A 593-nucleotide genomic window follows, 5' to 3' on the forward strand; every position below is an offset into this window, starting at 1 on the left:
AACTGTCAAAAACTGGCAGTGTCAACTGAAAATGAACAAATGCATCTCATATGCACTTTCTGTCAGGAACCCAGCAATTTCTATCCAGGATATGCATCCCAGAGAAATACGGGCACTGTGCCCAACCAGAAATGCGCTCATAGTAGTGTTCATCACAATAACCCTGAACTGCAAAGTCCAATGGTCATCAATATAAGATACTTAGATGAATTGTGGAATATTCAAACAAAGAAACAATAAAATGTACTACTTAGAGATACTGGAAACAGTACGTGTCATTTCACAAAAAATACTGGGCAAATTAAGACAGGCAAAAGGAAAAAGGAAAGAATGTACACTGGATGGCAGGATTTGCACAGGGCCTCAAAAATAAAAATCCAGGCCAGGCGCAATGGCTCATGCCTGTAATCCCAGCACTTTGGGAGGCTGTGGCACATGGATCACTTGAGGAGTTCGAGACTAGCCTGGCCAACATGGTGAAACCCCATCTCTACCAAAAATACAAAAAATTGGCTAGGTGTGGTGGTATGCGCCTGTAATCCCAGCTACTCGGCAGGCTGAGGCAGGAGAATCACTTGAACCCAGGAGGTGAA

Source organism: Cebus imitator, unplaced genomic scaffold, assembly GCF_001604975.1.
Source record: "Cebus imitator isolate Cc_AM_T3 unplaced genomic scaffold, Cebus_imitator-1.0 Scaffold263, whole genome shotgun sequence".
NCBI classification, from domain to species: Eukaryota; Metazoa; Chordata; class Mammalia; order Primates; family Cebidae; genus Cebus; species Cebus imitator.